The sequence below is a fragment of the Apodemus sylvaticus genome, chromosome 4, assembly GCF_947179515.1.
Source record: "Apodemus sylvaticus chromosome 4, mApoSyl1.1, whole genome shotgun sequence".
Taxonomy (NCBI): Eukaryota; Metazoa; Chordata; class Mammalia; order Rodentia; family Muridae; genus Apodemus; species Apodemus sylvaticus.
This window is the reverse complement of record NC_067475.1, coordinates 38,529,648-38,542,722: the sequence shown is the minus strand read 5'-3', so window position 1 is coordinate 38,542,722 and position 13,075 is coordinate 38,529,648.

The window sequence follows — 13,075 nt, the reverse complement described above, 5'->3', positions numbered from 1 at the left end:
ACTTGACACCAACTAGAGTCACCTTGAAAGAAGGAACCTCCCTTGAAGAATTGTCTTCTTTAGATTGGCCTGTCTGCTATTTTCTTGATTAATGATTGATGCAGGAGAGTCCAGCCCACTGTCAGTTTTACCACCACTGGAAAGGTCATGAGTTGTGTAAAAAAAAAAAAAAAAAAAAAAAAAAAAAAAAAAAACAGGTTGAGCAAGCCATGGAAAGCAAGCTAGTAAACAGTGCTCACCCATGATCTCTGTTTCAGTAACTGCCTCCAGGTTCTTGGCTTGAGGCCCAGTCCTCCACCTCTGATGATGAACTATGTTCTATAAGCCAAATACATAAATTCCCAATGTAAACTGCTTTTGGCCAGTGTTTTTACACAGCAACAGAAAGCAAACTAAGGCAATGTCTGTTTTAACATTATAAATATTTTTATTAATTATTTTTATATACTGCCATGATGGCCCAGTGACTTCTGTAAAAATGATATTTTGCAGACAGAGGCGAAAAAGAAAAATGTCTCCTGGGAATAATGTCACCTGGCAATTTACTGTACTCTCTTACTTTCTGGCTATTTAAGATGGGCCCTTAGTTCTCAAGTAGCAGTTTGCCCTGACTTCCTCCTTTTCTCTCTTCACCGGGATTCCTAAAGCCTGGCTGATAATCCAGTCTTTGAAGTCGACTCACTGACTGCCAAACCTCCTTTTTAGAATTGCAATGCCTTGCCTCATAGTTGTTTACATAATTACTACCTTCCCACCACATGCAGGTTTATATGGCTGTGCATATGTGTATGAGGATGGTTCTGGCACTCTGGTACTGAAAGCATTGACTAAGTCAGGAAGTTTTGTTTTATAAGGTAGAAGGCTAAATGTTAGATAAGGATTTCTCACAAGAACTTGTTAAAGACCCAGGTGGTATAACAAACTTCATACTCTTTGAAGGTTTACTGTAAGCTATAAGTGATTCTGTATTCTAATTAGGAAGTTTGATGGCATCTGTAAATTGATCTATATCTGTTACTTGAGAAACTCTGTACCTGATTGATTTTGCATTTCCTTGTACCAAATGGCTATGATAATTGTGCCTGCCTCACTGGCTACATCTTTTGAAATGGTAATATCAACTCTTCGGGTATAAAAATCCTTGCCTTAGAGCTCCAAAATACATTCAGATTCAAGCCTCCACTGTGTGTATGTGGTTGCTTCTGTCTGTCAGCTCATCCGGACCTGTGCCTTCCTGGACCAGAGGACCCTGGTTATCCCACAGTAGACCCAAGGTCTGTAACAATATACTCCACATTTTATTCCCTGACCCTGCTAACCCCTGTTCACCCTCCAACTGTACATCCCACACCTCCTCCCCTCCCCCTGTCTCCCCACAGAGATATCCTCAACCCCACCTGACCTCTAAATTCCCTAGGACTTCCAGACTCTTGAGGTTTAGGTGCCTAATCTGAATGATCATAGACCTCTATTGTACATGTGCTAAGGACCTCATATCCGCTGGTGTATACTGCCTGTTTGATGGTCCAGTGTTTGAGAGGCTCCGTAAAGCCCTGAGGGCCAACAGAAAGAATGGAAACAGGCAACCTCTAGAGAAAGGAGGTTGGGGGGACCCTCCAGAATGCACCAGAGACCTAGGAGGTGAGAGACTCACAGAGTCTTTTGGAGTCTCTTAGAGTCTCCTTAGATCAAATGCCTGACAGTGGGGAGAGGGAATTTATATAGCCTACCTCCAGCAGGAATACAAGGTTTCAAATAAGGGAGGGGGCCATTCTAAAGTCATGATTCTAACCCATAATTGTTCCTGTATGAAAGAATTACAGGGAAGGAAATGGAGAGGAGCCCGAGGAATAGAAGGTCCAGTGACAGGCTCAGAGTGGGATCCAGCAAAAGGGGAGGTGACAAGGCCTGGCACTATTACTGAGGTTATGGAGCGCTCACAAAAAGGGACCTAGCTTGACAGCACTCTGTAAGACCCAACAAGCAGCTGAAAGAGTCAGATGCAGATGTTTGCACCTAACCAATGGACAGAAGCAGCTGAGCCCTGCTGTTGAATTAGAGAAACCTGTATGAAGCTGAGGGAGACCCTGTAGGACCAGCAGTCTCAATTAATCTGGACAATGTCTTTTTTTATACTTTTACAAAATACTTAAAAAAATACCTATAACCTCTGCAATTCTGGCTCTTCAATATTTATGTGTAAATTATGACTTTTTCAAGATGTTCTGAGTTCTAAGATTGGATCATCATGTTTTGTCTCAGAATAAGAAATGAAAAAATTAGGTTAAACTAAACTAGTTAAAATGTGTAAAAGCAAAACAAATTTATAAGATAAAACTTATTTGACAAAAACCAAAACAAATCCCACAATCTGCAAAGCCTTATGACCATTTAAAAATGCTTCAGGGTATCATTATAACCTGTATATATGTATTGCCCTCATTACTATAAGAAATAGGTCATTAAGTTATTGATGCTACCCTGTTGCTAAAGTTGCCTGGGACCTAAAAAGTGAACAAGCACTTTAAGACTTAAAATAAGCCCCCCTTTTAGCCTAATTGCCCTCTTTAAGGTAACTTAATGATCATAAACCGTTGTATATATCCACACATGAGTTATCAGGACAACTGACTCAATATGCTAGAAACCATCAAGACCAGTGTGAAACTAAAGCCTCTCTGTGATGTGGCCTCCTAGGTAACCAATGACACCAGAAGGCAATAACAAGTGTCCTTTACCTGGGTGTATGTCAAGGTCACAGAGGTGGATAGAAAGCGGGTGTGATTTTGTGGCACTGCCTCATCCATTTCAGTGTGTTTAACTCATTAAGATGCCTTGCTACAGATCCTCATGTGACAAGGTCCGATGAACATATAGTGACATACGAATGTTATACTAAAAATGTCCTATGTGACAGTGATTAATAGTGAATTTATGTGATACAAGATGGCTCACACTTCTAAGGATTTTAAGTAATTTTATTGTGTAACTGCCAAGTTATAAAAGATTTAATCAAAGGGAAAAATGAGAGATGCTTTGTGATAAATATGAGTTAACATTTTATTTCTTTCTAATATTATAAAACATGCCATTTTGAACTATTTCATAAAAATTATCCAGGAAGTAGAAAAAAAGATTAAAATACTCCCCAGCTTTTTTTGTTTTGTTTTGTTTTTTGTTTTTTGTTTTTTGTTTTTTACTGTCTGGATGGAAACTTTTACCCACTTTGTTTTTTATATGTTCTCATAATAAATATTCTAACTACTTGTTTTGTGCGATATCCCCAAGGAAATAGTGTAAATGGTGTGATTCATGACAGTAGGCTAATTCTTTACAGCAGCTTCAGGGAAGGCAAAGAGGGTCATTTCTACACAAAGGAAAAACGGTGTCTATCAATCATCTTGCTCTACTTTAACACCAACTGTAATGTTCAAAGTGCTGAACAACACCAGCTAGAGGTAGTTCAAACAACCCTTTCACAGGGGTTGCATATCAGATGTCCTGAGTATCAGGTGTTTACATTATTATTTGTAACAGTACCAACATTACAGTTAAGAGGCAGCAACAAAGATGGTTGGGTTCACAACAGCATGAGGAACTGTATAAACGAGTTTCAGCAATTAGACGGTTGAGAATCACCTTGCTAGAAAAGGATTCACAGAATTTTGTGGAGTCAGAAATCAAATAAAATAACTTCAAGTGCATTTACAAATGTGAATAAAATTCAGATAACAGCCAAGAATGTCTCAAATGTTTAAACTCTTTTCTTAAGCAAGTTTAGAGCTCATTTGCTTGTGATACAAATAGGATTTTAATAATTACTACTAGCAATTTTAACAAGAAAAAATATAATATTAACAGTGTAAAGCTTCAGCGACTAAAGAAATGGTTCAGTGGTAAAGCAGTTGTGCTTGCATAGGATCCATGTTCCTTCCCTAGCACCCACGAAGTGGTTCACAACCATGTGAAACTATAGTTCTAGAGGATTAGGGGCCCTCTTTTGTTCACTGTGGGCACTGCACACATGGTGCACAGACATACATGCAGGCAAAACCCTTACTACACATAGAATAAAATAACCATAAAATAAATAAAAAATTATAAAGAATAAAGCTTCAATTTTCTCATGCCATTACATTAAAACAATAAGTTTAAATTTCATCGTCATGAACAAATACTTTCTTCTCAAAACTAAAGTCAACTTTTATGATGTACTTTGAATCATTCTTATATTGGAGATAAGAATAGTAACTCTGATGCAAATTTTGATTATTCAAGGTCAACTTTAAGAAGTTACTAACAATTTTTTCTAACATACAAGCACTTGGACTTGCAGGATCTAGAAGATAAGCCCACATAGCTTATCTTTATTTATTTTTGTACTTAAAACAAACATAAAATCATGAGCACTCTAGACTATCAGGTAAGACAAACATATTTTGTCAATTATAATGTCCTTTAAAAAACCAAGATTGTTTATTTTAAAATTTTCATATATGTTTTATGCTTGTAATTTTTGCTGATACACATTTTATACTGTTATGTGATTACATAAAGTATTTTCATGATGACACCTATAAATAAATACCATGTTTAAGGTTTAAATATAGTGGATATGTATACAAAATATTATAAAATATAAATATATGAATTTATGCTTTTATTTAGATAAGAAATTTCATTTTTGTGACTGATTATGTAATAATATATGGTACTAACAATACCATGAAGTTTCTCAAGTAATGGTACAAAACAGGAACAATTTTTTTAGAACAGTTTTGTCTTGATTTTTAAGTACATTGTCACTTGGTGTAAACAATTTTTATTTTCTTACTTTGAAAATTTTTTAAAAACTACTGCAAAAAAATGGCTATAATGGAAACCCTTTTCTTTTTTTTATTTATTTTCTGTATTCTTTGTTTACATTCCAAATGATTTCCCCTTTCCTGGTTGCCCCCTCCCCTAAGTCCTATTACCAGGACAGAGAAACGGGAGGGGGGGAGATTGAGGAAACCCTTTTCCTAAAGACACTAATTTTAATGCCTAGTTTTTAAAATGGTAAGATTAATGTGGTTTTTTGTTTTTGTTTTTGTTTTTGGTTTGGTTTGGTTTGGTTTATATTTTTTGAGACAGGGTTTCTCTGTGTAGCCCTGGCTGTCCTGGCACTCACTCTGTAGACCAGGCTAGCCTTGAACTCATAAATCTGCCTGCCTCTTCCTCCCAGGTGCAAATCAAAACAACCCTGAGATTTCACTTCACACCAGTCAGGATGGCTAAGATCAAAAACTCAGGAGACAGCATGTGCTGGTAAGGATGTGGAGAAAGAGGAACACTACTCCACTGCTGGTTGGGTTGCAAGCTGGTACAACCACTCTGGAAATCAGTCTGGGGGTTCCTCAGAAAACTGGGCATGATACTACCTGAGGACCCCATTATACCACATATACGCAGAGGATTCCCCAGCATGCAATGAGGACACATGCTCCACTATGATCATAGCAGCCCTGTTAATATAGCCAGAAGCTGGAAAGAACCCAGATGTCCCTCAATAGAGGAATGGATACAGAGAATGTGGTATAGTTACACTATGGAGTGCTAGTCAGCTATTAAAAACAATGAATTCATGAAATTCTTAGGCAAATGGGTGGAACTGGAAAATATCATCCTAATTGAGGTAATCCAATCACAAAAGAACACACATGGTATGCACTCACTGATAAGTGGATATTAGCTCAGAAGCTCTGAGTGCCCAAGACACAATTCACATATCAAATGATGCCCAAAAAGAAGGAAGGAGAGGCCCCTGGTCCTGGAAAGGCTTGGTGCAGCAGTGTAGGGGAATACCAGGGCAGGGAAGCAGAAGGGGTTTGATTGGGGAAGGGGGGGTAGAGGGCTTATGGAACTTTCGGGGAGGGGGGAACCAGGAAAGGGGTAATCATTTGAAATGCAAATAAAGGATATATCTAATAAAAAAAGATTAATGTTTTGTTCTTCCTATTACATAGCCCCTTTCACATCTATACCAGGTGATATGGGAGCATATCACACTTCCTGTAATGGGACTATGTCCTGTTATACAAGTAAACAACACTTTAAAACATGATGAACTGTAAACTCTTTCACCTTCTTGTATTTGAAGAAATAAGAGTCACACAAAAATCCATTTTCTTTGCCAATTCCCTGTCCAGAAACAGTCTAGATACAAATGGAACCATGTTTGTAAATAGCCATTGAGTTCTCTTCCTTTCTTCTACTCTGAGATCACCCCCAGAAAATATCTCCGCAACAGTTCACAGGCATTATGAAGTGGTGCTTATTTGTTATCTACATCTCTGGTCTGTAGAAGGCTGACTGTCACATAGTTTATCACAATCAATCCCAGGAATTCAGAAGAAAGTATGAAAATAGGAGAAGCTACCATGTACCCTTACCTCTCATTTTTATTGAAAAAAAACAAGATGGATAAAATAGTGTAGTTCAGGGTGAGGATGAAATCAAGCACAAGTACAGATATTCAATAGGAAACCATTTCATTTTATCTTATTGATTTTTGTCTTTTCTATAAAAACGAAAATAAAATATCTACAACTTGTTCCTAAGACCTGCGCACAATGAAAACATAATGATCTGTAAATAGAACATTTGAGAGAAAGAAAAATGCACCAAAGTATGTTTAATGAGCTGGCAAGAGCCCACTTTGTTTCTGTCTTGACAGAAACTGGGGGGGGGGGCGGGGCAAAGAGGGGTGCAGGCCTTGGCAGCTTTTGTATCCCTTGCTGTTTGACAGCTGCAGTCAGCAGGCTGGTGGGAAGAGCAGCAGTTATGCCCTGCTAATGTTAATGTCCTCAAAGGGCATCAGATACTGGCCTTTAGATTTGCTTATGCTGCAGGTCTTGTGCAGGCCAGAGAAGTCAGGAAGCTCTGGCCTCAGTCAGCAGGTGGCATGCAGCCTCTAGGCAGCTAAGGGATCTCCTCAGCAGTCTTTGAAAGTGGCCAGCATTATAGCTCCTGAGCCTGGAGTTCCTAACACTCTGAAGGCTCTGGAACTGTTTCTATGACCAGAGCCTGCAGTGTGGCTCCTCTGGCCTTGTACTGCCTTCTGTTTGTCTCTGATTTCTCACTGACATGATCCTTGTTCCTTCACTGGCTGCTCTCTCAAACTCTCTGAATATCTCTTTTTTTTTCCTCCAGCAGACAGAAGCTGGTTTTGCCATGTCTGAAGACCAACCTATCCTCTGTCACTCCATTGCTTCCTTTTTGTGCTCGTAATATAGCCTGTAATGCTAAAAATAAAAAGGAATGACTATTTGAGAAAGGACTTTCATTGAGTCTTATGTAATTTCAAGGAAAGTGTCTCCCGGCCAACTCACCAAAGCAGTCTGAAAAGCCTGCATACTTATATAGCTACAGTAGTGGTATTTGGATCACCATACATGTGATATGCGAATGAAGATTTGTGTTTGCACCAATCACTGCATATCTCATCATAAATGGGAGTTTTTATTTTCAGGAATCATAGCCTTGTCTTTTTAACATGAGTTACAGTCACCACATGGAGAGTCTACTTCCTTTGGCCTTAGTGGAAATGCTTGCAGAGTCATCTAGAAAGCACTGGGGATTTGTTTGTAAAAGTTCAAGTTACAGCTTGAAACAATCTGGCCTGTGACTATACCTCAGGAACAGGAGAAAATAGCTGTGTTGAAGAGTTTTATAAAAGCACCAACAGAGAGGTGTTCCAAGTGTCTAGAGAAGTCAAGCTGGCTGTCTTTTGCTTAAGGTAATTAAAGCACCTTAGGAATGTCTAACACTATTAATTAAAGAAACAGAACCCAATATCCCCCAGTATCTTTCTATATGAAAATGGACACCAGAAGTATATGTGTGTGTGTGTGTGTGTGTGTGTGCGCGTATGTATAAATATATATTCATATGCTAATATGCTAGTAGTAACTGTGACGGATTTTAATAATGTCTTGGCAGCGTATATCAGACCTAGAGAAGCCTTACATGTTGGTACATCAGTGAATGGGTTCGCATGCTCTAGCACTGATTGCCTCAGCATAGTAGAGGGAGGGAGCATACTTGTTAGGCAATAGGTGAAATAGGGATAGTCCCAGTAGACATAGAACCCCCTACATACAAAAAATATGAGTAGATAAAGGGTCTGGAGAAAGCATGGCAAACTTCCTGAAAGAGTTCTCTACCTTTTCAAGCATACTCTTTTGGGGCTGTAATTAGAAATTATCTAGAGATTTTTTTCTTCTCAAAGCTTATTTATCTGGTAAACAAAGGCGCTGGGTATCTTCCTACCTCTGGGACTAAGAATCAAGAATATTCTTCTACTGGGTCAGATGAGGCGCCCTTTGAGGCATTCCACACAATGTACTTCATGATTGACATGTGGCTTTGACATTTTCCATCCTGCACAGTTCAAAACCATTGCAGAAAATTGCTATCTCAGAAACTGATTTCAACACTAGCCTGTTCCTAGAAAGGAAACAGTTGCCAGGAATTCCAGCAAGCCTCAGCTACAAGTCACTGCTATCTGTGACCAGAGAAGAAGCAAGAAGGAAAGAGAATGAATTCCACTGCCCTTCGTTTTGTCCATGAGACATAGATACTAACTGCCCTCCCCTCAAGATACTCAGCAAGACTGGCATGGTATATTTCTTTTCTTTTAAGGCATTTTTTATTTGGTTGGTTGCTTCTCTCTTCTTCCTCTTCTCCTCTCCCTTACTCTTTACGATTTTTTCTTCTCCACTTTCCCCATTTTTCACTTTCTTCCTCCTGCCTTCATGTTTTTCAGTCTTTCCTCCTGTCCTATCTAAAATTTATTTTTATTTTCATTTTACTATTTCTCTTTATTGTCCTTTTAATCTCCATTCATTCATTGGTATTTTTATTACTCTTAACTTTATTTTATATCTTTTAAAAATGTTTGCGGTGCTGGGCATTGAGGTTGTGTATTTGGGCAAATGAGATTGGAGTCAACTGCTGGACTACAGAGGATAAATTATTTTCTTCAGCCATGATCTCCTCTTGCTCAAGCCTAGGTGGGCACTTGAGCTTGAGAGTGGTGAGAAACAGAGACATTCCACTGATGACTTTCCCAAATGCACACAAGTACATGGGGTTTATGGTCTCTCTTAGATATTCACCCTCAAAAAAAAGTAGTGAAGAAAAATGGTGAGCAAAATGTTGACATTACAATTCTTACACTTTACAATTTTCCAAACTATACCATAACTTGAGGAGGTTAGTGCTAGAGATGGAATATTAGTTTTAAATGTCTATATTTTCCCACAAGACACTGGCAACTGCAACATTATCTTTGAGACTAAAATGACTATTACCATGATTGCTTTCTCATGACTGGATAAATATCAGCAGCACCTAAGCAAACTCATATAATTGGTTTTTATCATGAAAGCAACCATAGATGATGTATCACACTTTCTCTGCTCGCTGCATGCCTTAAGTACAACAAGACTGTGAGACTTACAGAAAAACTGATACCTTCAGGATTGCCAGGTTGCCCAGTGAATTAAACCCTACAAAATTCCAGTCAAGTATTCTACAAGGAAAATACACTAACAAGTCCATCTATAATCTAACTCAATGCTATACAACACTATACCCAAGCACATTCTCCAAGAAAGCCCTCACATAAAAGACAGGGGAGATACCAATTCTAACAGATAGCCAAACATCAGCCATACAAAAACAAAACACTCCATCAAGCTCACAGCTATATAGTACCAAAAACTAAAGATCCTAAACTGAATAAAATCTTTAAAGGAAGAACTCAAAAGAACAAATTTTAAAACTTCAATAAAAATCTAACACTAATAAAATAACCAATTAAAAATCAACATGTGGTGAATAAAGAAATATAATACTAGATATAAATGAGAATTTCAAGTAGAGTTTTTCAATGCATTATTTATTTTTTAATTAATCATTTTATTCATTTATATTTCAAAGGATATCCTCTTTCCTAGTTTCCACTCTGCAACCCCCATCCCATCCCTCCTTCCCTTTGCCTCTATGAGGGTGCTCCTCCACCCACTCACCCACTCCTGCCTCACTGTTATAGCTTCCCCCTACTCTGGGTCATCAACACTCCACAGGACAAAGGACCTCACCTCCCATTGATGCCATATAAGGTTGTCCTTTGGTACATATGTAGCTGGAGTCATAGATCCCTCCATGTATATTCTTTGGCTAGTGATTTAGTCTCTGGGAGCTCTTGGTGGTCTGTAGTTGACACTGTTCTTCCTATGTGGTTACAATCCCTTTCAGCTCTTTCAGTCGTTTTTCTAGCTCTTCCATTGGGATCCCAGGGCTCAGTCCGATGGTTGGTTGCAAGTATCTGCATCTTTGAAAAACATGCAAATTTATACTTTGGAAACCAGATGAAAGTTCAGCTGAAATCCCCATCAGAGGACTATACAGAGGAGAAGATGGTTCATCTCAGCTGTGGACAAGTCTGGCAACATATGGCCAGAGAAATACAGAAAGGCCAGGAAGCTGCAGAGAACATGCACAATCCTGGGGACACCATTAAAGATCAAACACCTACATAGCTATAGTCATCCAGCCACAGGAGACATTTATAAACCCAAATAATTTGATCTAAAATGTACCTCTTCACAATGTACTATAATACAAAAGTGAAGAGCAAGATAATATGAAAGCCTATAAAAGGGAATTAAAGTCATATTTAAAGATTAATACAATTATCCTCAGTGAATCTCTAAAAGGAAAAGGAGAATAGAATACTCAATTTCATGTCCTTTTATTTTCATTTTTTGACTTTGTGAGCAATGAGGTTTATTATTATTATTATTACTATTATCTTTAATCTTTCCTCACAGTCTAGTTGCTATCCCCCTCATGCTCTCCCCTCCAAAAGTTCCCCATCTCATTCCTCATTCCATGTCGAAGATGTTCCCACACACCCACACACTCCCACACTCCGCCAGGCCTCCCTACTCCCTGGGGTGCCAAGTGTCTCAAGGGTTACATGCATCTTCTCTTACTGAGCCCAGACCAGACAGTCCTATGCTGTGTATGTGTCATGGGCCTCACATCAGCTGGTATACCCTGCCTGGTTGGTGGTTCAGTGTTTAAGAGATTCTGGGATTCCAGGTTTATTGAGACTGTCGCCCTCCTCCTCAACTTCTTCCAGCCTTTCCCCAATTCAACCACAGGGGTCCCCAATTTCAGACCATTGGTTGAGTGCAAGTATCTGCCCCAGTCTCAGTCAGCTACTTGTTGTACCTTTTGGAGGTTGGCCATGTTGGACTCCCATCTGTAAGCACACACAGCATCAGTTATAGCATCCGGCCCTGGAGCATCCCCAGAGATGGGTCCCATTTTCCCTCATGTCTCCTCTCCAAATTTGTCCCTGTAGTTCTCCCAGGCAGGAAGAACCCTGGGTCAGAGTTTCTGACTGTGGGATGGCAATCGCATCCCTCCAACTAATGAAGTCCTGTCTTTCTACTGGAGGTGAACTCCACAAGTTCCCTCTCCCACTGTTGGGCATCTCATCCAAGGTCCCTTCCTGAGTTTCATTTTCTAACAGGAAATAATTGCTAACTAAGATTGCTTTATTTGGAAATATTATCCAGAAGAATCAAAGTTGTAATCCAGATGAGAGTCAACATTCAAATGAGCAATTTATGTCCACAAGACCTTGTTACGCAAGGTCCTCAATGGAATTCTACTACTGGAAAAGGAAGGCGACGGAATTCCTGAGCACATGAGAGAGAATAAGTCACTCTAGAAAGGCAGACACACCAATGAGAAGTGAGAAATAATGTCAGTATCACAAACCATCCAATAATGGAGGGATAAACGCATCAGAACATACAAAAGAAGCTGAAGAAAATCTACCAAATGATCAGTACAAATTGTGCAAGTTTCGGTGCTTCTGAATGGGAATTATTTTATTTTTTCAATAGAAAGGCAAAAGGTAACAGGTCACCTTAAAAGATAATGTTCAGTTTTTGACCCTTGCACAGAACCAGTCTCAGCTGTTAAAAGAAAAAAAAAAAGACTGAGGTTAGGTTGGGAGAGGTAAAGAATCCTACCAAGAAAAGAGTATCTGGAAACCAAGAGGACAAACACTTATCCAAGAAAATAGCCGATAAGCAAACCTTTATCAGTTGAAAAAAAGTGTTTACTCTGTAGACTATTATTTAAGAAGATATAATAATTTTATGCATCAAACACAACACACACACACACACAATTTTACAAAGCAAATTCTACTAGTCATAAAGGAGAGGTAAGTACTGATTCTATAACTGCAGTAGTTTTTAAAAACCTACTCTTTGCCAATGTAATAATCTATATGAACAACTTTAACAAAGAAATATCAGACAAATGCCTATGCAGAATGTTCTAAGCAATAAGTTTAGAATAATTGTTCTAAACTTGTATCAGGACACAAAACTTTTCTCAAAACAGGTCACATTCTAGGACATAAAGTAGTTCTTAGCAATTAGCAAAGCAGGCTGGAGATGAACAGGCACAGAAATCCTGACCATGAATCAGGACCTACTATGTATTTTTTATCAAGAACTATAATTTTCACTTTAAATCTGTGTCTTATAAAAGTGATCACAGCGTGTATTTTAACATTTTACTTTCTAAATCCTAACCACTTCTATATTTTATTTTCACCTTTGGTTCATCTGAAATTGTCCTTATATATATTACGTGAAATTGATCACATGTCATAATTAAACAATTCAGCTTTTCAGAATTAAAGACATGATTTTTTTATGTGATAATGAAATTACTTTAAGACTTGAAAGTCAGCAGCATTTATCAGTTAAAGAAGCAGGAGTCATTCCACTATTTAAATTGGGAAATGATTTAATGCTGGAGATTCCAGAAGTAGAATGTGCTTGGAGGAAATGAAGAAGCTGAATGTTTAACCCGCAGTCCTGAAACATGCACCGCCTCCTGACAGAATTGCCTCAAAGTGCACATGAATTTGGTGAATACTCAGTATAGGGTTCTTGATCATGTAAGAATCAAAAGTGTGACGTTACTCTGTTAAGCC